Source organism: Pan paniscus, chromosome 3, assembly GCF_029289425.2.
Source record: "Pan paniscus chromosome 3, NHGRI_mPanPan1-v2.0_pri, whole genome shotgun sequence".
Taxonomy (NCBI): domain Eukaryota; kingdom Metazoa; phylum Chordata; class Mammalia; order Primates; family Hominidae; genus Pan; species Pan paniscus.
This window is the reverse complement of record NC_073252.2, coordinates 56,752,605-56,780,073: the sequence shown is the minus strand read 5'-3', so window position 1 is coordinate 56,780,073 and position 27,469 is coordinate 56,752,605. Positions and strand designations below refer to the sequence as shown.

Genomic DNA, 27,469 nt, shown 5'->3' with positions numbered 1-27,469 from the left:
GAACTCTGCCTCTGCCAAATCTCCGGGGAGTTCCCCTTGCCAATTCAAATGTCTAGAGGGGAATCGGATCTCTTGTAGCTAGGATCCCAGAGTCCTGTGGTGGCAGTGTGGTGCCCCAGAGTTCCTTCACACACCCTTTCCTGAGCACCTGTTCAGGACCAGAAGCTGGTCCTGGTGCTCGATGACTCCATACAGTTGTCCCAGCTTCCTCTCTCTTCAACCTCAATTTCTACGTCATCTCTCTATTGACTTTCAGTGTTTTCTCTCAAAAGAGCTGTTCAGAGGGTGATGGCTTACTCTATATTTTGATTTCCCTAGGTGGGAGAGGTGTTTCCTGGCTACATTTAGTTGGCCATCTTATCCCTTCCTTTGGATTTCTGTCTTTATCTAAAGAAAGATGGGATGCTATTAAAGTGAGATAAGCTGGATAGTGCTATGATTTATGTGTTGAAAAGATCATCCTTGTTGCTTATGTGGAGTAGGCCAAAAGGATGCAAGAAGACAAATCAGAAGGCTAATTTGGTAGATCCAGGAAAGACATAATGCTGGCTCAGACCACTGTGGTAGTGGTGGAGATAGCTAGAAATGGTTGGATTTAAGATAAATTTTGAAATAAAAGTAAATGGAACTTGCTGATTAATTGGAAATGAAAGATAACATTTTCCTCACATCTCTGACCTCTCACCTCCTGGATCACTTTTAGAAGATGATCTCATCTCCTATTTTACTAAGAAAATAGAAGCCATCTGACAAGAACTCCCTAATTTACCTGCCAGTAAACATGAACTTAAGAGGGGCTTAGAGAAAGTGATGTCTTCAGGGAACAGTCAGATTTCAGTTAAAGCAAGGGAGTAGAGTGAGAGCTCAGAGAAGTTTTTAAGTATATAAGGGAGTCTTCTGGACAAGTATTGGCTCTTTTATTGGGCCCTTCACTGAGGTTTGGAGGGCAAGGAAGGGGAGGGGACTGACTTGAAACAAAGCAAATGAAAAGAGTTACATTGATGATAGTGAGGTAAAGGATAGATGACCATTCAATCTGTCACACAACGGAAGCATGGGTAAAAGGCATGGTCAATTTCTCTGAGGGAGGCAGACAATGGGAGGTGGCAAGATAATTTGACCAGGGTGGTTATAGACACAGATGTTGACAACCTGCATGTGAGAAGGTTTGGACAATGCTGGGTATAGAAACCGAAGACTCACATGCTTCAGGGCCTGGTGGATAAGAAAACCACAGAAGACTGGTATCAGGCAATGTCCATAGTTCCTTTGGATTGTTTTGGATCTCCTCCAGAAACTGACCTGTAGCAAAGGTAATGTTGTACTAGGCGTGAAGGAAAGCAGAAGGACCGGAATCCATGTTTGTCATATAAGGGATATAGAAAAATGCTTATAGTCAAACTTCTCTGTTGTGAGATGGATGACCTAGTCATATTGTTTATTTGATATGTGGTCATGGTAATCTTCTTTCTGTATTTGGTTGATCATTCTTTTTAACCATCATTTGTGGACAGTGAATAGGAGAGTGGGTCAATTCAGACCTGGAAGGCTTTGAGGGCTGCACTCTAGAAACACAAGTCTAATTGTAATACATGGTCTCACTTTAAGTTTTCAGGTAGTTATAGAGATGAAACACCTCCCTAATCAGCAAGAGAGCAGAATATGATCCAATGTAAAGGGTGTACCATCTTGGTGAAAATATTGAGAATTGTGTTAAATACTTACAAAGGAGAAGGGCTAGGGCAAATCATATAACAGTTAAGTTTCTTAATTTACCCTGAGGGATCAGGGTATAATTTTTTCTGGAGCATCCTGAGCCTGCTTTGGTTAAAGATGCAAATACTTCAAGCAGTAGCATACATCAGAAAGTTTTGTCAGACAAAAAGATTACCAGCACCTTGGGAGGTCGAGGCAGGTGGATCACCTGAGGCCAGGAGTTCAAGACCAGCCTGGCCAACATGGTGAAACCCTGTCTCTATTTAAAAAATACAAAAATCAGCCAGACATGATGGCAGGCACTTGTAATTCCAGCTACTCAGGAGGCTGAGGCAGGATAATCACTTGAACTGGGGAGGTAGAGGTTGCAGTGAGCTGAGATCGTGCCACTGCACTCCAGCCTGGGCGACATAGCAAGACTCTGTCTCAAAAAATTAAATAAATACATAAAAGATTGCCAGACAGCCTAGTGGGTCATATTCAGGGTCTTGAGTAGACCTTAGTATCCAGCCAAGTCAATGTTCTAATAGGAGCTTAACACACTTGTTTGGGATTCACTTTAAGTAAAGCAACATCTTGATTTTTCAGAATTGCTTCCAATAATTCTGAAACTCCCTCAGATACTGTTTGTCCCAAGTGTCTGCCTATTGTTGCCCCATGATGAAACCTTTTACTTCCAGCAGTAGTTATAGGGCCATGTCAGTCTTTAAGCAAAGACCCTCAGGCATGAACGAACTTGCCCATAAATAAATTCATAGATTCCTCATACCTCCTGTATACATGATGTGAATTTGACTCTACATAAGAATATGACAGATTACATCTGAACTGTGCCTAGCTCTCTTGTCATTCTGCTGTTCTTTGTTAAGAACATCAGGTCATGGGAAAGTTCTAAGGCCTCTCAAGTTAGTATATCCAGGCTTTAAAGGCAGTGTTTACAGTGAACAGTCTCATATGTTGTTCAATTAATTATTGCCATAGACAACTTTCTCTGGAAATAAGTGGACAGGCAGAGTTCATCTTGACCTGAAACCCTATGGCAGGAATTCCTTCACAGAGGCCTCTCTGTGAAGAAGGGAGGAGATGAATGGAGTGGTATGATTGAGGTTGAGATGAAGAAGGTAATTCTGGAAAGGTAATGACCATTTGTAAACCAATTATGTCATATCTGGTTTCTCTAACTTACTTGTCTAGAAAGAATATCATTCAGGATTCTATCAGGACAATAGAGCCACTATAAAAATTATCAGAATATGTGACTTATTAACTCTGAATGGAACTGTAGAAATAAAGGTCTGGAGGAAGGGAGTTAGAGATTCAGAAAAATCATCACCAACCAATACTCTCCACCTGTCTCACAGGCAAATCTTGCAGGGAAAAGCAAAAAACCAAGTACTTCAGACTGTTGAAGTGCAACAGCAAAGACAGGATTTGTGGCAAGGTCTATGGGAAGTTGCCTTCATGAAGTTACTGCCTCTATCAGTCCACAGTCAAGCATTTGGTTGAGGATCTGGGGTCATTGTTGGTCAGCAGGGCCAGCAGCTAGGAAGATAAGTTGAATGCAGAGGAGAGGGAGGATGATGAGAATTGGAGTTTCTTATTCTTCTCTTAAGAAGTACCAGGGCCCTAGCAAAAAGGAAAGAAGGTTGAAGGATTGCCACAGATATTTCATCCATATAATTTCAAAGGCATAATCTAAGAGCAAAGTACATTTCTGTTTTTTATTTGTTTGGATTTGAGCCACAGATGCAAAGTAGATCATGCAGTCATCTGTTTATTCACAGTTAATATTTGCTTCCTTTTTCAAGAACACCATTTAATAGGCAAAATATAACTTATAGGAGCCTCAAGAATGAGAACATCTAGTAAAGTAGTTACCCTATGGCCCAAGAGAATTCTGGGCTCAGGTGAGGTTCAGTGTCTTAAATGCTCCTGGAGTTCACAGCATTGTGTGTCTCTAGTTAGTTGATATAATAGCTCTTGAACAGTAGGTTCCTATCTAACATATATGCCTGGACATGTTCTCCCAAAATGTTCTAGTTCAGTTCAGAGTTCAGCACAAATTCAGTTGCTGTTGCTGCTGCTGCTTCTCTTCCACTGTCCTTTCTACCTGTCAGTCTACACTGAAAATTCATCCGTCCTTTTGCTGAGAAGGAGGCCATAGCTACTAGGAGGTATGAGTATGTGACTGTGTATGAAGTCTGATGAAGCTTTCGATGAACTTGGTTAGGTTTCTTGGGTGAGCAGTTCAAGCTAGCTCATCCCAGGGTAGTAGACAACACTGTGATGTGCATGGGAAGTCTCACATCCAACCCACACCCAATAACTATGTGGGGTATAAAGGCCTTGCCATGTGAAAGGTTATTCTAGCTCCAGGGCTTCCAGTGGGGTTGGCTGAGGCTGTTGTTTGACTCCTCACTCTTCCGACTCCTGCCTCCTTTCTCTCCCTTCCACAGATACTGATCCCATGGATATTCCTTAGTTCCATGATGCACTAAACTCAAAGTCTACTTTCTGGAAATCCCACCTACAACACCTTTATAGCTTGTAAAAATCTTTGTTAGAGCTATGCTTGGAAAGACAGATGGCTAATCTTCCATTTTGCCTTCCTCTCCTCAGGTACTAGCCCTGTGGTGAGGTTATGGATTAAAGATACACTGTCAGAGTAAAGACAATATGTGTGATTAGAGTTTAGAAGGAAGAAAGTGATCAATAAGAGCTTGCAGGTTCCAAAATGGTAGTATTTCTGGCTTCACTCCTCTACACAGAAAACCAAACAAATACATACTGCCAAGATTATCATCAACAATATCTCAGAACTCAAATATTATGATAAGACAGTTTGTGGGGCCACAGAGAAGTAAAAAATCACCAAGAAGACAGTAAGAGAATCAAACTTCCATATTCATGATATCCTTTTCCCCAGTGTGCCTGACACCAAGTGTGTGGAAAATTTCCCCCCAACTCACAGTTTCTACAGTGGAAAAAGTGAGACTGAGGTGAACAACCAGCTTCTCCACAATCTTGAGTTTTCTGGTGAGAAATCTTTCCCTGCCTCAATGCACAAGAAGCGTTGAGAGTACCAGAAGGGAGAATATCCCTGAGGAAAGCCAGAGACAAAGTGGTGAGGTAGAAATACCATCCTTATCTCTGGAAACTCTGCTCTATATCTTGGCCAAAGGAGATGCCAAATCAGAGTGGCTGTTTAGCAGCACCACACAGTAAGAGTTTCATCTCACAGGTCCCCTGGGTAAAAACCCCTGGCTGGCCTTCCCACACTACTGGGATATCCTCTTTGGGACCTCTCCCATTCAGGATGGGTGGCACTCTGATCATTTACTAAAACCAGTGCTAACCTGGGCTTAAGGCACCAACCATCTAGTACTGAAAAGGAGGCAGTGACCTAGAGAAAAAAAAATAAAAGAAATCATCGCTAAATTACAAAGAATTTCTGAACAAACATAGCTAATAAAAACCAAAACTAGCCAGACAGAGAAGACTAGAATAAATAGCTGATCCCTCAATGAAAAGACATACATGTTCATCCATAAGAAACAACAGCAAGCCAGGCGCAGTGGCTCATGCCTGTAATACCAGCACTTTGGGAGGCCAAGGTGGGCGGATCACAAGGTCAGGAGTTCGAAACCAGCCTGGCCAAGGTGGTGAAACCCCTCTCTACTAAAAATACAAAAATTAGCTGGGTGTGGTGGCAGGGGCCTGTAATCCCAGCTACTCAGGAGGCTGAGGCAGGAGAATTGCTTGAACCCAGGAGGCGGAGGTTGCAGTGAGCCAAGAGCATGCCACTGTACTCCAGCTTGGGTGACAGAGCAAGACTCCATTTCGGAAAAAAAAAAAGAAACAACAAAAGACAGGGAACCATAATCTCCTCAAACAGACAAAATAAGGGCCCTAACAACCGACCTTAACAAGATGGTGATATATGAACTCTTTGACCAAGAATTCAAAAATAGCAGTTTTAAGGGAACTCAGTGATATCCAAGAGAATATAGAAAAGTAATTCAGAAGTTTATCAGATAAATTTAACTAAGAGATTGAAATAATAATTTAAAAAATCAAACATAAATCTTTGTACCGAGAAAAACATTTGCCAAACTGAAAAATTCATTAGAGGCTCTCAACAGCAGAATAAATCAAGCAGAGGAAAGAATTAGTGAGCACAAAGACAGGCTATTTGAAAACACATAGAACAGAAAAAAGCAGTTTTAAGGGAATACATAGAACAGAAAATACATAGAACAGAAAAAAGAAAAAAAGAATGAAAAGGAACGAAGATTTCTATATATTTTTTAAGATAGAGAAAATTACCTGAAAGCTTAAGAATTAGTGGTGTTCAAGAGAGTTAACAAGATCAAGGAGTATAAAGCTTATTCAAAGAAATAATGGCAGAAAACTTTCCAAACTCAAGAAAGAGATAAATATCCAGGTACAGAAAGGTCCAAGAGCACCAAAAAGATTTGACCAAAATAAGATTACCCCAAGGCATATAATAGTCAAACTCTCAAGGGTCAAGGACAAAGAGAGGATCTTAAAAGCAGCTAGAGAAAAGAAACAAATAGCATATAAAGGAGCCCCAACTTGTCTGGCAACCCAACATACAGGCCAGGAGGGAATGAGTGGACATTTTCAAAGTGCTGAAAGAGAGAGAGGAAAACAAAAAAACCATCATCCAAAAAAACTGTATCCAGAAAAGCTGTCCTTTAAGTATGGAGATATTCAGTCTTTCCCAGAAAAACAAAAGCTGAAATAATTCACCATCAACAGATCTTACAAGAAATGCTAAAGGGAGTTCTTCAATAGAAAAGCCACTAATGTGCAAAATGAGTAAAAAGCCACTAATGTGCAAAATGAAAACAGTGGAAATTATAAAACCCACTGGTAAAATTAAGTACGTGGACAAATCCAGAATCATCTAATACTGTAACTGTGCTGTGTAATTCACTCATAATGCTAATATGAAGCCCCAAAACAAATCTATCCAGACAATATTGCCTACAACAACCTGTTAAGAGATAGGCAATATAAAAATATGTAAAATGAGACAATATAAAGTCAAAATGTGGGATGGATGTGGTTAAAGTGTAGAGGGTTTTTAAATTTTTTTCTTTGTTACTTTGTTTCTATTCTTTGTGACCTGAGATAAGTTGTCATTTTTTGAAAATAATTTGTTATATTTGTAAGATATTTTTTGTAAGCCTTATGGTAACCACTATGCAAATCCTATAATAGAGTCACTAAAAATAAAAAGTGACAAATTAAAATGTACTACCCATATCACTCTCATAAAGGAAGTAAAAGGAAGGTTGTAAGGAAGAAAAGAGGAATTACAAAAAGCAACCTGAAAAGAAGCAAGAAAATAACTGTAATAAGTTCTCTTTATTATTATTATTATTATTATTATTATTATACTTTAAGTTCTGGGGTACATGTGCAGAATGTGCAGTTTTGTTACACAGGTATATATATGCCATGGTGGTTTGCTACACCCATCAACCCTACATTAGGTACTTCTCCTAATGTTATCCCTCCCCTAGTCCCCCAGCCCCCGACAGGCCACAATGTGTAATGTTCCCCTCCCTACATCCATATGTTCTCATTGTTCAACTACCACTTGTAAGTGAGAACATGCAGTGTTTGGCTTTCTGTTGTTGTGATAGTTTGCTGAGAATGATGGTTTCCAGCTTCATCCATGTCCCTGTAAAGGACATGAACTCATCTTTTTTTATGGCTGCATGGCATTCCATGGTGTATATGTGCCACAGTTTCTTTATCCAGTCTATTATTGATGGACATTTCGGTTGGTTCCAAGTCTTTGCTATTGTGAGTAGTGCCACAATAAACATATGTGTGCATGTGTCTTTGTAATAGAATTATTTATAATCCTTTGGGTATATACCCAGTAATGGGATTGCTGGGTCAAATGGTATTTCTAGTTCTAGATCCTTAAGGAATTGCCACAGTCTTCCACAATGGCTGAACTAATTTACACTCCCACCAACAGTGTAAAAGTGTCCCTATTTCTCCACATCCTTTCCAGCATCTGTTGTTTCCTGACTTTTTAATGGTCGCCATTCTAACTGGAGTGAGATAGCATCTCATTGTGATTTTAATTTGCATTTCTCTAATGACCAGTGATGATGTCTCTATCTCCTTCAGTTCTGCTCTGATCTTAGTTATTTATTGCCTTCTGCTAGCTTTTGAATGTGTTTGCTATTGCTTCTCTAGTTCCTTTAATTGTGATGTTAGGGTGTCAATTTTAGATCTTTCCTGCTTTCTTTTGTGGGCATTTAGTGCTATAAATTTCCCTCTACACACTGCTTTAAATGTGTCCCAGAGATTCTGGTATGTTGTGTCTTTGCTCTCGTCGGTTTCAAAGAACATCTTTATTTCTGCCTCCATTTTGTTATGTACCCAGTAGTCATTCAGGAGCAGGTTGTTCAATTTCCATGTAGTTGAGTGGTTTTGAGCGAGTTTCTTAATCCTGAGTTCTAGTTTGATTGCACTGTAGTCTGAGAGACAGTTTGTTATAATTTCTTTTCTTTTACATTTACTGAGGAGTGCTTTACTTCCAACTATGTGGTCAATTTTGGAATAAGTGTGGTGTGGTGCTGAGAAGAATGTATATTCTGTTGACTTGGGGTGGAGAGTTCTGTAGATGTCTATTAGGTCCGCTTGGTGTAGAGCTGAGTTCAATTCCTGGATATCCTTGTTAACTTTCTGTCTCACTGATCTGTCTAATATTGACAGTGGGGTGTTAAAATCTCCCATTATTATTCTGTGGGAGTCTAATTCTCTTTGTAGGTCTCTAAGTACTTGCTTTATGAATCCAGTTGCTCCTATATTGGGTGCATATTTATTTAGGATAGTTAGCTCTTCCTGTTGAATTGATCCCTTTACCATTATGTAATGGCCTTCTTTGTCTCTTTTGATCTTTGTTGGTTTAAAGTCTGTTTTATCCGAGACTAGGACTGCAACCCCTGCCTTTTTTTGTTTTCCATTTGCTTGGTAGATCTTCCTCCATCCCTTTATTTTGAGCCTATGTGTGTCTCTGCACGTGAGATGGGTTTCCTGAATACAGCACACTGATGGGTCTTGACTCTTTATCCAATTTGCCAGTCTGTGACTTTTAATTGGAGCATTAAGCCCATTTATATTTAAGGTTAATATTGTTATGTGTGAATTTGATCCTGTCATTATGATGTTAGCTGGTTATTTTGCTCATTAGTTGATGCAGTTTCTTCATAGTGTCAATAGTCTTTACAATTTGGCATGTTTTTGCAGTGGCTAGTACTGGTTGTTCCTTTCCATGTTTAGTGCTTCCTTCCAGAGCTCTTGGAAGGCAGGCCTGGTGGTAACAAAATCTCTCAGCATTTGCTTGTCTGTAAAGGATTTTATTTCTCCTTCACTTATGAAGCTTAATTTGGCTGGATATGAAATTCTGGGTTGAAAATTCTTTTTTTTAAGAATGTTGAATATTGGCCCCCACTCTCTTCTGCCTTGTAGAGTTTCTGCCGAGAGATCAGCTGTTAGTCTTATGGACTCCCCTTTTTGGGTAACCCAACCTTTCTCTCTGGCTGCCCTTAACATTTTTTCCTTCATTTCAACTTTGGTGAATCTGGCAATTATGCGTCTTGGAGTTGCTATTCTTGAGGGGTATCTTTGTGGTGCTCTCTGTATTTCCTGAATTTAAATGCTGGCCTGCCTTGCTAGGTTGGGGACATTCTCCTGGATAATATCCTGAAGTGTGTTTTCCAACTTGGTTCCATTTTCCCTGTCACTTTCAGGTACACCAATCACACGTAGATTTGGTCTTTTCACGTAGTCCCATATTTCTTAGAGGCTTTGTTCGTTTCTTTTTACTCTTTTTTCTCTAATCTTCTCTTCTCGCTTCATTTCATTCATTTGATCTTCAATCATTGATACCCTTTCTTCCACTTGATCAAATCAGCTACTGAAGCTTGTGCATGCATCACGTAGTTCTCATGCCATGGTTTTCAGCTCCATCACATCATTTAAGGTTTTCTCTATGCTGTTTATTCTAGTTAGCCATTCATCTAATCTTTTTTCAAAGTTTTTAGCTTCTTTGCAATAGATTCGAACATCCTCCTTTAGCTCAGAGAAGTTTCTTATTACCGATCGTCTGAAGCCTTCTTCTCTTAACTTGTCAAAGTCATTCTCCATCCAGCTTTGTTCCATTGCTGGCGAGGAGCTGTGTTCCTTTGGAGGAGGAGAGGAGCTCTGATTTTTAGAATTTTCACCTTTTCTGCTCTGGTTTCTCCCCATCTTCGTGGTTTTATCTACCTTTGGTCTTTGATGATGGTGACGTACAGATGGGGTTTTGATGTGGATGTCCTTTCTGTTTGTTAGTTTTCCTTCTAACAGTCAGGACCCTCAGCTGCAGGTCTGTTGGAGTTTACTGGAGGTCCACTGCAGACCATGTTTGCCTGGGTATCACCAGTGGCAGCTGCAGAACAGCAAATATTGCAGAACAGCAAATGTTGCTGCCTGATCCTTCCTCTGGAAGCTTCGTCTCAGAGGGGCACCTGGCCATATGAGGTGTCAATCGGCCCCTACTGGCAGGTGCCTCCCAGTTAGTCTACTTGGGGGTCAGGGACCCACTTGAGGAGGCAGTCTGTCCATTCTCAGATCTCAAACTCCATGCTGGGAGAACCACTACTCTCTTCAAAGCTGTCAGACAGGGACATGTAAGTCTGCAGAAGTTTCTGCTGCCTTTTGTTCAGCTATGCCCTGCCCCCAGAGGTGGAGTCTAGAGATGCAGGCAGGCCTCCTTGAGCTGTGGTGGGCTCCACCCAGTTCGAGCTTCCTGGCTGCTTTGTTTACCTACTCAAGCCTCAGCAATGGCAGATGCCCCTCCCGCAGCCTCACTCCCACCTCGCAGTTTGATCTCAGACTGCTGTGCTAGCAGTGAGCGAGGCTCCATGGGTGTGGGCCCCTCCGAGCCATGCACGGGATATAATCTCCTGGTGTGCCATTTGCTATGATCATTGGAAAAGCACTGTATTAGGGTGGGAGTGTCCCAATTTTCCAGGTACCGTCTGTTATGGCTTCCCTTGGCTAGGAAAGTGAATTCCCCGACCTTTTGTGCTTCCTGGGTGAGGTAATGCCCTGCCCTGCTTTGGCTCATGCTCCATGGGCCGCACTCACTGTCTGACAAGCCCCAGTGAGATGAACCCGGTACCTCAGTTGGAAATCCAGAAATCACCAACTTCTGCGTTGCTCACACTGGGAGCTGTAGACTAGGGCTGTTCCTATTCAGCCATCTTGGAACCTCCCTCCAAACCAAATAACTATTAAAGCCAGAGGGAATAATGTAAAGAAATTGTTCCATTTTGTAGATTGGTATTATCAGTTTCTTAAAATATCTATTTAGTGGATTGTAAAAATAACCACTTTAAGAACAGAATTCTTAATTTTAAATACTACAGAATGTAAGGGCTTATTTGGGTTGAGGCAGGAGCCACAGCTTACTGTTGAATAATCACTGATGAGTATATGTGATCCAAATGCACAGGAGGTTATTCCTGAGAGAACCATCAGCCTAGTGGACCAGATAAATGTCACTGTCAGGTCTGTTTGCCCTGAAAAGGGAATTCCCCAACTCTCCCTCTAAAATACCAAGTGGAGCACACCAGATGAAGCAGTTAATATGCTTCATATGTGAGCCATGTGGGACTGGCTTTATAATAACTAGGATATCCTCCAACCAAATATACCTATTATCCAGGTCATGGTAAATTTTGGGGTGAAAGGAGCCCCTTTTACATGGGTCTTTCAGAAGGCTTATCAAATTTTCTATCCCTCATGGGTATTACAGATGCAACTCCCTGCTGGGAACCCAAACCCTTTTCCAACAGAAAAGGTAAAATGGCCTGGGGAGAAGAAATAATTTCCTGTGACCAGAACATAAAAATAATGCACGTTAAAAATATTATGAAATTTAAGATGTTTAAACAGGCTTTATGTAAGGTAGTTGTAACCCCTTTACCTAAATGTCTTATGAAAATGGGTATTATATCTAACAGGGAGTTGTTTCCCCTATCTAGTACTATAAAACTGAAGAGAAATGTTAATCAGACATGCCAAATAGGACCTAGTAAGATCACCTGAGCCCACAAAGTATAGGGTAGAAGCTGGAGTATGAAGCTCCACTTCATACCCCTTTGTGGAGCATTTACTGGGGCTGAGGGCAAAAAACTATGAGTAGTACTTCCCAATGACAACGACTGGACTAGAAAATTTCCACTTGAGGGGCATTTACTGCACTGCTATAGAATGTTAACTAAAGCTACCCCTATGCTAATAGTAATAATGGTGCCCCAAGGAGTTCTATGATAAAATAAAAATGGTTTACATAGGATCTTGCTACCTAGAGATACAAGGAGGAGATACTCATAAGCAGGGAGCCTCTTTCTTCCCTAGGAAAATTTCTGTGTGAGGAGCTACTAGATTCTACAGTGCCTGATAGACAGCTCCCATGAGCTGTTTGGCTTGTGAATGGCATTTCCAAGGTAAACAAACATCTTGCTTGAAAGCTGTTGTTCTGGTTAAAGAAGGGTCAAGAAAAATCTTTTTCCTTTGAGTTGTTTGGGTGAAGTATGTTTTTGTAAGCAAATTTACCTTTCTGTCTGAGTTCTCCAAAATTCGGTTGTGATTTTATGACAATATAGTTATTTGCATAAGTTCAATAAGAGTCTTTTAAACAGAACAATTGGAGACACTGATTCCTTTACCAAGACTTTAACTAAAATAGTACATTTTTAGGTAAAGTTCCAGCAAAGCTAACTTAAAAGAAGCCTATATGGCCAATTAATTATTGCTGCATTTTATGCAAATAATCAGGCCAAGTATAATAAGCCTAAAACTTGTTTTGCACACAAATTGGTCTTACTATAATTTCTCTTTAATAGAAAAGGAAGGCTAGAGAAAGAGAAATTGTTTCAGAGGAAAAGTGTAACACTTGATAATAGATTTCAGCCCTAACTTTTGTTTTTTTGAGTGCAGATCAAATCATTATTTCTTGGCTACAATAATCCTGTAGAGAGTACCCCAGTTTATAATTTTTCTTCATATTTTTAGTTGGTACCCTACTGAAATAGGTTTCTTTTTCAGTTCTAACACACAATTACTCTTTTGATTGTCAAAATATAAATGTTATTTATCTAGTCTTGTTTTACTTCCAAGGAAACCAAAATTATGGTATTCTGAAGACCAGAGATGCTAATCTCCCTCATTTGGCATCCCACTGGCCCAGATCTGTTTTTTGCTGCGAATGCTCTGCTCCTAAAACTATACAAGCACTCTCCCTCTAGGCCCAGGGACTGTCATGGAAGAGGTGGGCACATGAGAATCTAAGGGCCAGTTTTGAGGGATAGAATTAGGTCAAGGTAAGACCCTCCAAATCAAGAAGGCTGGTAAAACAAGCCTAAGCTATTATGTGTCCCTTTTGCATCTACCCCAACCGTAAAGAGTTTTCTGCTTCCTGTAAAATTAAATGAAAATATTTATTGATGGGATAAAGATATCTTATAACAAAGCCTCCTGGGTATAATGCTCTCAGTTATGAGCTTGCTAAGATCTGTCTATCTATCTATCTAAAAATTTTTTTTTCAGAACAATGCTTATTTTGTTTGTTTTTTTTGTTTTTTGTTTTGAGACAGAGTCTCACTCTGTCACCCAGGCTGGAGTGCAGTGGCTGATCTTGCCTCACTGCAACCTCTGCCTCTCGGGTTCAAGCAATTCTCATGCCTCAAGCCTCGCAAATAGCTGGGATTACAGGCATGCGCCACAACGCCTGGCTAATTTTTGTATGCTTATGTTTGGTATAGCAAATTACTATAAGTCTGTAACTAAAACGAGCTTACAGTAGCTCAATACGTAGAAGTTAAAAATAAATTAGTTTTGTAACTTTTCCTTTTGGTTTTTGTTTGTTGGCTTTTTACTTAAAATAATAATTTTAAGAGGTATTGTATGCCTGTCCACATCCATTCCTATCTGGCCTAGAACAATTAATTGGCTATAAGTCTTTTGACTCTTAAGGCCCTTGGCCGTAGGGAGTCCCACTGAGGGCCAAGATGGACCTGGGGCAGGCAGCCATGCCACCCTGGTGCCACTATGGGTCAAAATAAAGATTTGCTGGCCTTCAATGTTGCCTCTGGCAAATCTTGGCCAGAAGGGGGAAAATGTAAGCCAAAAATTAAATTCTAAGGACCCTCAACCATCTGAATGGATTTTCTCCTTGGCAAGGGTACTCTTTTAAAAGTTAACCTGAGAGGCCAGGCACGGTGGCTCACGCCTGTAATCCCAGCACTTTGGGAGGCCAAGGTGGGCGGATCACCTGAGCTTGGGAGTTTGAGACCAGCCTGACCAACATGGAGAAACACTGTTTCTACTAAAAATACAAAACTAGCCGGTCATGGTGGAGCATGCCTGTAATCCCAGCTACTCGGGAGGCTGAGACAGGAGAATTGCCTGAACCCGGGAGGCAGAGGTTGCCCTAAGCTGAGATCTCACCATTGCACTCCAACATGGACAACAAGAATGAAACTCCGTCTCAAAAAAAAAAAAAAAAAAAAAAATTTACCCTGAGAGACTGTTTCAGGCCATCATGGGAAGTGGGGGTCAGACATACCTCATTATACCTCTCCAGCATTAACATCAACACAGATCTTTAAGTCTGATAAGAATCATTTACAATCTATTCTCTCTGAAGCCTGCTACCTGGAGGCCTCATCTGCATAATTAAACTTCAGTCTCTACAACCCCTTATCTTAACCCAGACATTTCTTTCTATTGATCCCAGGTCTTTAGATAAACTCAACCAATTGTTAACCAGAAAATTTTTAAATCTGCCTATAAGCTGGAAGCCCCCACCCTTCGAGTGTTCCCACTTTTCTGAACCGAACGAGCGTTATTTCTTAAATGTATTTGATTGAAGTCTCGTGTCTCCTTAAAAATGTATAAAACCAAGCTGTGCCCTGACCAGCTTGGGCACATGTTCTCAGGACCTCCTGAGGGCTGTGTCATGGCTATGATCACTCATATTTAGCTCTGCATAAATATCTTCAAATAAAAAAAGAAAATCAACAAAAACATTAGAGTTAAACTACACACTAGACCCTAAACTCCTAATTGACATTTACAGACTATTTTACCCAACTGCTACAAAACACACATTCTTTTCATGAGTAATGGAACATTCTCCAAAATAGATTATATCTTCATCCACAAAACAAATCTCAACAAACTTAAAAAAGTGGAAATCATATCAGATATCTTTTCTGATCAGAATGAAATAAAACTTGAAATCGATAATAAGAGGACCCTTGGAAACTACACAAACACATGGAAATTAAACAACATGCTCCTGAATGACCACTGGACCAATGAAGAAATTAAGAAGCAGCTAAAAAATTTATTGTAACAAAATAGGATTATATTATACTAAAATCTATGGGATACAGCAAAAGTCATACTAAGAGGGAAGTTTATGGCAATAAACACCTATATCAAAAAGGTAGAAAGACTTCAAATAAACAACCAAACAACGCACTTCAAGGAACTAGAAAAGCAAGAGCAAACCAAACCCAAAATTAATAGAAGAAAAGAATAATGATCAGGCAGAAATAAATGAAAGTGAGACTAAAAAACAATACAGAAGATCAATGAATCAAAAAGTTGTTTTTCTGAAAAGATAGATAAAATTGACAAGCCTTTAGTCAGACTGTGAAAAAAGAGAAGACACAAAATCAGAAATGAAAAAGGAGACATAACAACTGATATCACGGAAATACAAAGAATCATTAGAGACTATTATGAGCAACTAGGTGCCAACAAATTGGAAAACCTAGAATAAATGGATAAATTTCTGCACACAACCAACTTACTAAGATTGAGCTATGAAGAAATAGAAAACTTCAACAACCAATAACAAGTAATGAGATTGAAGCTATAATAAGTCCTCATCTGGCTAGGTGTGGCAGCTCATGCCTGTAATCCCAACACTATAGGAGGTTGAGGCAGGAGGATTGCTTGAGGCCAGGAGTTCTAGAACAGCCTGGGAAATATAGCAAGATCCCATCACTACAAAAAATGAAATACAATAAAAATTAGCCAGGCACTGTGGCATGTATCTATAGTCCCAGCTACTCATGAGGCTGAGGCAAGAGAATTGCTTGAGCCCAGGAGTTCAAGGCTGTAGTGAACTATGATCATGCCACTCCTTTCCAGCTTGGGCAACAGAGCAAGACCCTGTCTCAGAAAAATTAATAGTACTACAAAGCTATAGTGACCAAATCATCATGGCATTGGTATAAAAACAGACACATAGGCCAATGGAATGTAATAGACAACCCAGATATCAATCCATGAATTTACAGCCAATGCATTTTCCAAAGAGGTTGCAAGAACATATGACAGAGAACAGACAGTTACTTCAATAAATGGTGTTGGGAAAACTGGATAACCATATGCAGAAGAATGAAACTAGACACACTCCAACATATACAAAAATCAAAATGAATTAAAGACTTAAATTCAAGACATGAGACTATGAACCTTCTATTCAAAAAACATTGGAGAAATGCTCCAGGAGATTGGTCTGGATAAAAATTTTTTTTGTGTAAGATATCAAAAGCATAGGCAACCAAAGCAAAAATACATGGGGTCACATTAAGCTAAAACACTTCTGCACAGCAAAGGAAACCGTCAACAAAGTAAAGAAACGACCCACAGAGTGGGAGAAAATATTTACAAACTATCCACCTGACAAGGGATTAATAACCAGAATGTATAAGGAGCTCAAACAACTCAACAGAAAAAAAAATCTGATTTAAAAATGGGCAAAAGTTTCTAAGAGATATTTCTTAAAAGAAGATATACTAATAGCCAACAGTATATAAAAAATGCTGAACATCACTAATCATCAGAGAAATGCAAATCAAAACCACAATGAGATATCTCATTCCAGTTAGAATGCATTTTATCAAATGACAGGGAATAGCAGATGCTGGTGAGGATGTGGAAAAAGGGGAATCCGTGTACACTGTTGGTGGGAATGCAAATTAGTATAATCACTATGGAAATCTGTATAGAGGTTCCTCAAGAAACTAAAAATAGAACTACTATATGATCCAGCAAGTCCACTACTGGGTATGTATTTGATAGCAACAGGAGACAGGCAAAGTTCCTAGGCAGACAAGGATGGGTCCCTGGTGAAACCTGACCTTCAAGCCAAGGACAACCTGAAGCCTGAAAACTGAGCTGCTAGGTCTGGGTAGAGTCCACCACCAGAGTGAAAACGTCCTCAATGCCTTTTGGCCAACTGGAATGGTGCTTTTTCCAGGCCTGCCCATGGATCAATCAGCATGCACTGCCCCATTCTGAACCCATAAAAACCCTGGACTCAGTCTCACAAATGGCTACCCGCTTTGGGCCCCTTCTCACACAGAGGGCTACCCACTTTGGGTCCTCTCGTGTTGAGAGCTTTTCTGTTGCTCAATAAAATTATTTTCTGCCTTGCTCACTCTCCGGTGTCCACCTACCTTATTCCTCTTGGTCTCAGGACAAGAACCTGGAACCCATCAAATGGTGGGTACAAAAAGAGCTGTAACATGCACTCCTGCTCATCGAACTAGGGGTGTGAAAAGACTGCTGGGCATCACACACCCTAGTTTGCTGAACTGCAGGCAGCAGAAACGAATGTGCTGTAACACGCCCTTGTCCTCCAAGCTGTGGGCAGCGGGGAGAGCTATAACTAGCCTCCATTCACCTAGCTGTGGGCTGCAGGGAGAGCTGTTACATGCCCCCATCCACCAAGCTGCGGGCAGTGGAGAGAGCTATAACATGCCCCTGTTTGAGTAGCTGCAGGCGTGAAGAAGCGAAGCAGTTAGGCGCCATTCCCTCCTGGCTGGCTCGCCGAACTATTAATACAAAACCTACAACATTTCTTGGGGGCTCAGACCTCAGGACTCCCCGGGCAAAAGCTGTAATGCCCCTTGGGGCTCCGTGGTTGCCAGCATCGCTGAGCTTTTGGACACCACCAGATTCCCCTCATCTAGACTCCGGCAACCAACGTGAAAACCTTCCACGGCACTCCTGGTCCAGCTGTAGGCTGATTGCGGAGTTCCTGTTCAGGTGTGGGATGTGTGAGCCAAATGCAGCCTGCCGAGCTGAGGGGGCAGAGTGAGGCCTGCAGGCCCGAGCCAGTCCCTGGGCAGAGGTCACGGCAGCCGCAGAGATTTCTGGCTGGTGAAGTGCACAAAGGAATCCTGTAACATACTCAAAAGAAAGGAAATCAATATATCCAAGAGATACCTGCATTCCCATGTTTATTGCAGCACTGTTCACAATACCCAAATTATGGACTCAACCTGAGTGTTCTTCAGTGGATAAATGGATAAAGAAAATGGGGCATGTGTGTGTGTATATATATATATATATATACACACACAATGGAATATTATTCAGCCATAAGAAAATGAAATCTTGTCATTTGCAGCAACATGAATAGACTGGAAATCATATTAAGTGAAACAAGCCAAGTACAGAAAGACAGATATCACATGTTCTGGCTCATATTTGGGAGCTAAAAAAGTTGATCTCATAAAGATAGAGAACAGATTGTTGGTTACTAGAAGCTAGGAAGGGTAGTGAGGAGAAGAGGAAGGAGAGAGGTTGGTAATGGGTCGATTTGATAGGAGAAATAAGACCTAGTGTTTGATATATCAGTAGGGTGACAGTTTAAAATAATTTGTTGTATATTTTAAAATAGCTAGAAGAGAACAATTTGAATGTTTCTAGCCTAAAGACATATTTAAGATGATACATCTTCTAATTACACTGATTTGCTCTTTAAAAATTATATGAATGTATTACATTTTCACATGCATCCTGAAAAAAGTATATACCTCCTATGCATCAATAGAAAATTAAACTAAAAGACTGGACAGTAAAGAACGGATTGACAAAGACTATGGTATTTATCTGGCCTTTGAAGGCTGGTAGGGCATATCATGATGGTAGGACACAAGAAATGTTTCTATTCTCTCTCTCTCTCTTTTTTTTTTTTTTCTATAATCCAATCTCTTTTCTGCAGCCACATATTTTTCTTTTCTTTTTTTTTTTCTGTTCTTTTTCTTCTTCTTCTTTTTTTTTTTTTTTTTTTTTTTGAGACAGAGTCTCCTTCTGTTGCCCAGGCTGGAATGCAGTGGCACCATCTGGGATCATTGCACCTCCGCCTCCCAGGTTCAAGCAATCCTCCTGCCTCAGTCACCCAAGTAGCTGGGATTACAGGCGCCTGCCACCATGCCTGTCTAATTTTTGTATTTTTAGTAGAGACAGGGTTTCACCATGTTGGCCAGGCTGGTCTTGAACTCTTGACCTCAAGTGATCTGCCTGCCTTGGCCTCCCAAAGTGCTGGGATTACAGGCATGAGCCACCAGGTCCAGCCAACAGCCACGTATTTTCAAACCTGAGCAGAATCCAATTGCTTTTCTTCTTAAAATCCTCAAACTGCTTTTCATTTCTCCTGGTATGAGGTTGAAAATTCCTTAAAGAAGCCAGGCGCAGTGGCTCATGCCTGTGACCCCAATGCTTTGGGAGTCTGAGGCCTCCTCAAGCGATCAGGAGGATCACATGAGGACAGGAGCTTAAGACCAGCCTGGGCAACATATAAGACCCTGTCTCTACAAAAATTTTTTAAAACATTAGCCAAGCAGGGTGGTGCACACCTGTAGTCCCAGCTATTCAAGAGTCTGAGGTGGGGGATCCCTTGAGCCCAGGAGTTTGAGGCTGCAGTGCGCTATGATCGAGGCACTGCATTCCAGCCTGGGGGGACAGAGACTCTGTCTCTAAAATAAACAAACAAAAAAATTTCTTAAAGAATCTTTTGACCTGGATCCTGCTCCTTTTCTCTGGCCTTATCTCTCATTCCTCAGCTATATTGAATTTCTCCGTTTCCCGTAATTATCATGCTAATGTATTCCTGGGCCTTTTCACACATAGCTCTTCTTCTGTAGATGGCTCCTTTCTCCTATCACCAAGCTGACTTCTACTTACATTTTAGGGTTTCTTCTTCTAGGAAACTGTTTCTGATAATGTAGTTGCCTCTTTTGTCCCTTTCATAACATCCTGAACTTCCCCTGGAATAGCACCCGATTTTGTTTTAATTTTTTGTTTTCCTGTTTCAGAGTAAGCTCCCTAATAGCAACATCTAACATTTGTGGAGGGCCATGTGCCAGAAACTGCTTTATGCACTTGACATGCATTCTTTCCTTTAATCTTTACAACAAACCTATGATGCTTTATTGTTCCTTTTCAACAGATAAGAAACAGAGGCAAATGCAGGTTGAGGAACCTCACAGTAAGGGATAAAACGCATATTTTAACCTGATCTGCCTGATTCTGGAGCCTGCACCATCATTCCATTGTCGTGCTTGCCACATGGTAAGGATTTAACAGACATTTATTGAATGAATGAATTTGGTAAACCTAACCAGGATAGAAGAGGAGCACTCAGGATTATTGGAAACAAAGTAGGAAAGTTAGGCCCAGATATGGAGACTCTAGGACCCTGAGAAGTAGTTTAGACTGGAGGTGGCTGGGAATAGGGATTCATCATTGATAACATTTTTTAAAGAAGATTAGATTGGCAACAGTTCGTATAACTTCTACACAGCTCTTTCTATCTCAACCTTCAACTTGAAATTAGAATATGTAGAAAAGGGCATAATGAAACATTTATGAAAAAAATATTATTTTAATGCATAAACTTTAAAGGCTGAAATTTTTTTAACTGAAGATCATATATTCATAAATAACAAAAAGTGTATATTTTTTTCAGATAATTTTATGGCATGACCATTAAGATTTTATATTTTAAAAACAAGAATAGATGTTTAAAAAATGACTTACTTTCCACAGGATATTTAGGGGCAAATCATGTCTTATTGAGAATTTAAGTTACAGGTGCTTTATCAAAACTCTTTTAATATATTTTTTTTGCAGATTTCTCTTTTAAAAATCTTTTCTTCAATCAGGGTTTTAGGGATTGTGTAAAACCCAAAATAAGAAAATCAACTATGTCAATCAGTAACTTGTAATGCTTTCTGCTGGTTCCATGTTCACAAGACAAATACAGTTATACATCTTAACAACAAGGAGACATTCTGAGAAATGTGATTTTTGTCATTGTACAAACATAATAGAGTGTACTTACACAAATTTAGGTGGTATAGCCTACTACACACCTAGGATATATGGTACAGCCTATAGCTTCAAGACTACAAACCTGTACAGCATGTTTCTGTACATGAATGTTGTAGGCAATTGTAACACAGTGGTAAGTATTTGTGTGTATCTAAACATATGTAAACATAGAACAGCTACAGTAAAAATACAGTATTATTATCTTATGGGACCACTATGATATATGAGGTTCATTGTTGACCAAAATGTTACAAGGGGCATGACTGCAGTAATTGTTGTTGCAAACAAAGCCATCTATTGGCCCAAACAACTTACTGAAAAACTATATTGTTTATCTCTAGGTGTGAAATTCCACCTTTAACTATGTTGAGGATGGTCCAGACTTAAAAATCATTGCCCTCCAAGGTGATTTGGCTACACCGGGTAAATTCCAGGGATTATTTAAACATAGTCACGGTTAGACTCAGTAATATTGTAGACATCATAATATTTCACTTCTTTTTCCACCTCCCAGGCTCAACCCCATTTTTACTCCTATTACTCTAAAGAGTGATAAATTGCAGTAATATCTCCCTTTTTAAATTCTCACCCCAAAGTGCCTTAATTATTTTAGAGTTTAGGGTCTCTTGTTATTCTATCATGTATTTTTCTCACTTACCTTTTCTGCAGGCATGAACTATGCCACTTATGCACATTGTGACAACTTAGAGACAAGCATGAGTTTTAGTGACATAGAAGAAACCAGACTAACAGGAAAAGACTTGCCTGCATAGTTGAAAGACTCTCTTTGTTGCCCTGGGCAGCATATATCTAAATCTATACATTCCTGTTTTTAGAACATGGGAATACAAGGATCGGAAGATATACAAAATCATACCTTACACTGCAGAATGTCTAAGTTTGATCAGAACATAGCATAGAGTTTTTTATCTGAAATGGTAGAGCATCTTCTATCTTGGAAGTGAAAACAGTAGTCATTTACCTATAATACAAGAAATGCAATTTATGTTTTCACTTATATGCTATAAAAAGTTATATGACTGTTTTATTCTCATTATCTCTTGTTCCCTCTCTTCTTCTCTCCCTCCCCCGATTTTTCTATCTGTAGAGTTTGATAGGTGATACAAGTAATAGAAAGAATTTACCATCCTTTCAAGAATATTATCTTTAACATATTTCAATATGTCTAATTTTAGTTTGGGGATAATTATATATATATATATATATTTAACTTTTTTCGAGACAGAGTCACTCTGTTGCCCAGGCTGGAGTGCAATGGCATGGTCTTCGCTCACAGCAGCCTCCACCCGCTGTTCCCCGCTCCCTTCAAGTGATTCTCCTGCCTCAGCCTCCTGAGTAGCTGGGATTACAGGCACGCACCACCACACCCAGCTAATTTTTGTATTTTTAGTAGAAACTAAATTTCACCCTGTTGGCCAAGCTGGTCTTGAACTCCGGACCACAGGTGATCCACCCGCCTTGGCCTCTCAAAGTGCTGGGATTACAGCTGTGAGCCGTTGCACCAGGCCTAGTTTGGGGATAATACTGAGATGCAAAATAATTTAAGCAACCAAAATGTAATATATATTATGATATGATATGATATATATTCAGAAGAAGAAGCCTATAAAGATCCAGTCTACATAAATAACTTTGGAGAGTCCTGTGGAGAGCACTTCAAAGAGATAGCCAATAATTCCCTACAACAACTAAAATTGAGCTGTGCTACTTCAATAGGGATAGACAGACTATGCATATTAAAACCCAATAAACAGAGAAAACAGATAATGGTTTTGAATGTAAGCATCAATCAAAATTCATAAAAGAGGAAGTTTTGATTTTAAGCATTGGTTATAAATTGAGCTGCTTCTTTCAAGGACAACTCTATGTAGTATATAGTAGAATATGAGGTAATAGGGCTTGATTCATTATTCAGGATGGTTGAAAAATCTACTATGGAACACTGGAGAGGGAAGCTGACTATATGTAATACTTTATTTTAATATATTACAAATCTGGTATTTTAATGAGGAAGATATTTAAAAAATAAATATAAAAAAATTAAATGGTTTGTCCACAATTTGAAAAGGTTTATGACATTAAAAATCTGAATATTTTAAATTAAAATAATTAATTGAAAAAATATTAGCCTCAGTATTGACAGAAACAATATCTATGTCATAAAAGAGTTCATACAGTGATTAGCTTAATACCATCTTAAAAAATAACAGACTATTTGATTTATTTAACAAAAAGTTAATAATGAGATTAATAATGTTCAGTTTCAATAGTAATTAAAATATAGTTTAAAATAAGATACTTTTATTCCTATTAACATGGCAAATATTTCAGAAAAATAAAATGACTAATGATGAGGTTAATATGAAATTGTTATATTTACTGACGTCAGTATAGACTGCTCAAACCATCTGTGAAGTTATTAGGCAGTAAATATAAATAGTTACACAGGATCCTCTCCCTTTGATTTTCTAATATGGGAATTATATAAATTCTTGTGAAAAATGTCAAAGAAGAAAAAATATATGCATTATTATTTCATAGGATGGGGAAGGAAAATTATAAATGGCCAATAATAGAGAATTGCTTAAATAAATTGTGATGCAGAAACTCAGTGGAATATTATGCTGCCATTTGTAGGAAATATTTGGGATACAGGAAGCACAGTGGTGTTTAGCTGGGTATGATGGCTCATGCCTATAATATTTGGATACATGAAGGACAACAGAGGTGTTTGGCTGGGTGTGGTGGCTCATGCCTGTAATCCTAGCACTTTGGAAGGCTGAAGATGGCAGAACACTTGAGGCCAGAAGTTCAGACCTCTCTCACCAACATGGCAAAACCCCAGCTTTACTAAAAATATAAAAATTAGCTGGTCGTGGTGGTGCTTGCATGTAGTCCCAGCTACTCGGGAAGCTGAGGCATGAGGGTTGCTTGAACCTGGGAGGAGGAGGTTGCTGCAGTGAGCCGAGATCGTGCCTCTGTATTCCAGCCTAGGTGACAAAGCAAGACTCTGTCTCCAAAAAAAAAAAAAAAAAAAAAAAAAGTGGGGTGTTTCTCAATAACTAAGTTTTAAGAAAAATTATATATATACTTTTTTTTTTTTTTTGCAAGAGGGAGACAGTAAAATCAAAGCATACTGGTGGGTTAAGGTAGAAGAGAGAGAATGGCTCCCAAGCACAAAGTATAAAACTGTAACCAGAATGAATTTACTGGCACATTCAGTGAAAGAATGTGTCAATTAAGGACAAGGTTGCCAAACAGTGGAAACAACAACAACAAAAAAGAAGAAGTCTTTAAGACAAAACAGGTGTGCCCATCCAGCACTGACTAGGACTTTATCTTGCTTTGAAGTGCTTGAAGATATTATGGGAATAGGCATTCAAATTATATTAGAGACTCCTTTTGTTTGGAGGCCAAATTGATCAGCCAACCTCCTTATTATTAGACATCCATGTGGCTTGCCTAGAGGGAGAAAATGTGATAGGTCAAAGCAAACACAGGGAGGTAAGCTTGATGGGCATACTTCTCAATGTAAATTTATAAATTGCTGTTTTAGTTTCATCATTTTTCAGTCTCTTTGAGGCTTGCTAAAATTGATATCCATGAGTTCTATCAATTCTGGGACAGAGAACAAATTGTGTTCTGTAAGGATGGAGGGACAGTGAGGAATTTGCCAAGGTAAGTGGCACCTTGTGTATGGCACCTGGCCTTCCGCAGGTGATACACTTTCTCATTTATAGTCTCTGAATGTCTGTACATTGAGATGTTAATTATGCATCCATGTGGCAAGTAGAAAAGCATTTTTGGTATAATTTTAGTGAAAAAGCTAAAGCATAACATTTTGTCTATTATGAAAGCAATAATTTCAACTACACATGAGTATGGGCACAATAATAAGGAAACAAGGGAAAAGAAATAGTGATTGAGTTAGTGATAGGCATGCCAATCATATTTCTTTTTCTTTACTGCCATTTTGTTTGTTTACTTCATAAAAATCAGAAGAATAAAGGCAAATTCAGTGTTATATGGATATAAAATTTTATAATAATGATATTTAATAATATAAATTAATACAAATAATAGCATATTTGTAATAATAATTGAATGATAAAATAGACATTAAGCAATAGTAATTTTGGAAGTATTTCATCTCTAATTGGCCCATGAATCAGTTATGGCTAGTACATGGTAGCTGAGAAAACTCATTTAAAATGAAGATGCAATAGCCACATAACTATATATCTCATTCCCAAAAGAGTATTTTCTGGACCCGTGGCTTTCCAATTCTTGGACAAGTGAAATCGTATTGAGCATTGAGTCATCTTCTAAACATATTGAAGACTTCAAATAATCTCTGTTAAGTTACTTTGTAACAAATCAACAAATACAATGGCCATCTATGTTTTCAATTTTCTTTCTAACAAGCAGACCAATCTATTGACTTACTGTTTTTCTGTTTCTTTTTACTAAACTATTAGAGTAACTTTAAAAACCTTTTTTCCCCTTGCATCTCCTAGCAACCAAATTCAAATTTATAAGAAATAAATTTCTTATGGAGGCGCTTATAATTAAGAGGCTTAACACATTATGATTTCCACCTAAACCCTTGGTGGTTAAAGGTTTTTATAGAGTATCATGATATATGATTTAAATGTAAAAAAGGAATTTTTTGTTGAGGACTACCAGTGTTGGACTTGTAGTACAAAAGAAAGTCAAATGTGAATATTACCCAAATAAAGATTCGAGATTTAAATTTTAACCTTAAGTATTTAAGTAATTTCACTCAAATAGTGATTTAATATAAGCAGAAGTGTTATCACTGCGATTCTCTGCTCTCCTTTGTGTGTTCCATCTTTTCTTCTAATCTCTCTTGTCTTTTCACCATACTGAGTCAGTTTAGTGCTAGTCTGCACCTCCCTCTAGAGTATGAAAATAGCAGTTACTTTTCACATTTTGAGGCAGAAATACTCTTCCTCAGAGGAACTTGATTAGTGCCTCCACAGTTCTGCTTTTCAGGGTTCAGCACCAGATTCTATTTTTGTCAGCAGTCCTCTTTGTCCTACCGGCTGGCGTGGAAGCTGAAGAAGCCACTGAATCTGAGTCAGGCCCTGCTTGACACATTTAGAACAATTTCTCTGAGATAACAGTAAACAACAGAGAATTGTGACCTATGAAGTTAAAATAAACTGAAGCAGCTCTCTAGAAAAGTGAGGAGACAGTAAATAAGGCATGAAATAAGGAATGAATGTTGCTAATTGCGTCTATGGGTACATCATATCTCCAGTCAACCTTCAAAACACTTTGAACTCAAATAAGGTGTAACAATTTGGTTAGTTTCTATGCTCCTCATTCATAACATGCAAAAATGTGAATTCAGAATTAGTGAAGATTGTCTGCTTTTTGCTTGTTTCTAGAAGCATTTTATTGTGCAGTGAGTTTTACCTCAAAGCTCTGGGATTTATTTGCAGGGATATATATATATATATATATATATATATATATATATATATATACATACACATGTGTATAGCATAGGCCAACATAAATAGACAGAGATAGACCAAATCTCAAGAGATTAAAGAAGATATGTAGGACAAAACACTCTTAAATATACCAACCTCCCACCTCCATTCTCAAATACATGCACGTCCTTGGTTGTCTTTCCTTTACCCCTACTTTTTTGGGAATACATGTAAAGAAAACAAAAAGAAAGAAAAATATAAACCTGTTGTAAAATACAAATAGATATCAAAGGAAGAGCTGAGTTTAAAAATACAGAGATTACTACCGATAAAATGCATAATTTTGGATACCAGTGGTTTCACCTACCAAGTTGATGGAAAAAAATGCATTTTGCAATAAGTTAAGGAAATACATTTGAGGAGCCTTATACAAAAACCGTTTCCACTGTCTCTAAACAGTTTTTAAATGATTCATGTTAAAATACTTCACATATGCTCTGACTCATATAGTCTTGAGCTAACATTCTTTTATCAGCTGGATGTTAATGCAAAGTTAGATTATATTAACTTTTATTTTAAGCATCACATTATATTTTAGTTCTTTGTGAGCCTGGAATCCACTAAAATCTGCCAATCTTTGTCACATAATCGTTATCCTATAACTCTGAGATTGAATTTTTGAACCTAAGAATGGAACTTTTTATTAATGACTGCCAAGTTTTATCTCATTTACTTCACTTCTTTATTCTAGTCAGTTGAGGCAATCATTTTGAATCTTGGCTGTCATTGGTCATATTATTTACTGCAGGAGTTATAAAACTTTCTCTGTAAAAAGCTAGTAAATATGTTAGGCTTTGTGGGCTATAGATCTTTTTTATGTAGTATTCCTTTTCTTTTATTAAATAGAATACAAACAATTCTTTTAGTTGTAAAAACCATTCTTAGCTCAAGGGCGATACAATGACAAGCCTCAGACCAGATCTGGCCCACAGGTTGTAATTTGCCAACCTATGGTGAACTGTATTAGT

At 38.8% G+C, this 27,469-nt stretch overlaps 1 protein-coding gene across 5 annotated transcripts in view; it reads left to right on the top strand.

Moving 5' to 3' along the window:
• ALB (albumin) overlaps positions 1–27,469 on the top strand; it is a 165,427-nt gene that overhangs the window by 26,722 nt on the left and 111,236 nt on the right. For 4 of the 5 annotated variants that reach the window (XM_055111442.3, XM_055111441.3, XM_055111439.3 and 1 more), the window contains exon 2: positions 20,075–20,196. The exons of the other annotated variant lie outside the window; for it this stretch is intronic. The gene's annotated coding sequence lies outside the window, so the exon portion shown is untranslated. The remainder of the gene's footprint in view (positions 1–20,074; positions 20,197–27,469) is intronic. 5 annotated transcript variants of the gene reach the window in all.